Below are 1,153 nucleotides of genomic sequence, written 5' to 3'. Positions count from 1 at the left end.
GCAACTGCTGCATTTCAAAATCACTCTAGGATTAAGGTTCTCTTAACTGTCACTGCCAAACGTGCACAGCCACATACCAGTATTTTCCCAGCATTTCCATATTAACACAGTTCTTTCCAGAAAGTGCATTACAAGCCTGTGGTAGCCGGGTGAGTAGGTTGTACCTCAAACCCATTTCCTACACTTTGGAAGCCACAAAATTTCTCCCCAAGAGATCTTTTTTATCCACGGGGGCCTTAACAGTTGTACGGAATTGCTATCGGTGCAAAAGCTCACTATTTTGGCATGGCAGTTGGTGTTAATAATAGAATTGCATATGTCCGTTATGGTGCATATGCACGTCATGCCTTATTAGGAGCTGCAGATATACCTCATAGAGAATTTCCTGACGAGCTCACCTGCGCCTGGAGAGCGTACGACTCGTGAGAAGATTGTGTATGGGGGTAAGTTACTCTCCCAGCAACAGAAGAAGAAAAAACCTTACTCAGGTACCACAGGTGTTATGACTGCCACACAGGAACCATACGCTACCTCAGTTGTGCCACCAACCAACAGTCCTTCACTGGCCCTGCAGCATGTCCCCCTAGAGACTTCATGCAAGAGAGTCCTTAGCTCTCCTACATGCCTTTTACCACTCTAGGTACTTGCAGCAAGGAATGATTATGATGATGATACAGCAACATGATATTTTGGATATATAATTTTAAGGACAGTAAACTTACTGTTTCTTAGCTCTAAGTAGGCAGCTAAACGGGACCATTTGTTGCAAGGTCACTGAAGGACTGAACTGCTCAGGGTGGGCTTGGGAGAGGACGTCGCGCGTACTGTTGCTCATGCTGCTAACACTCGTGCTCTTATTGCATTGTGTCAAGAGGCCACAGACCTCTCCATGTGTGTGTATGTATGTATGTATGTATGTATATTATATATATATATATATATATATATATATATATATATATATATATATATATATATATATATATATGATATATATATATATTTATATATATAAATATATATATCTATATATATATATATATATATATATATTATAGATATATTATATATATATATATGTATATATATTATATATATATATATATGTATATGTATATATTATTATATATATTATATTTTATATATATAATGA

General features: G+C 36.7%; 1 protein-coding gene across 1 annotated transcript in view; it reads left to right on the top strand.

Moving 5' to 3' along the window:
* Positions 1-888, top strand: part of LOC119596809 (threonine aspartase 1-like) — a 23,846-nt gene extending 22,958 nt beyond the window's left edge. Inside the window, exon 10 of the mRNA XM_037946138.1 lies at positions 1-888. This exon is cut by the window's left edge and continues 759 nt beyond it. The gene's annotated coding sequence lies outside the window, so the exon portion shown is untranslated.
* Positions 889-1,153: the final 265 nt, after the last annotated feature.

Source organism: Penaeus monodon, chromosome 38, assembly GCF_015228065.2.
Source record: "Penaeus monodon isolate SGIC_2016 chromosome 38, NSTDA_Pmon_1, whole genome shotgun sequence".
Taxonomy (NCBI): Eukaryota; Metazoa; Arthropoda; class Malacostraca; order Decapoda; family Penaeidae; genus Penaeus; species Penaeus monodon.
This window is presented reverse-complemented; position numbering and strand designations above follow the sequence as displayed.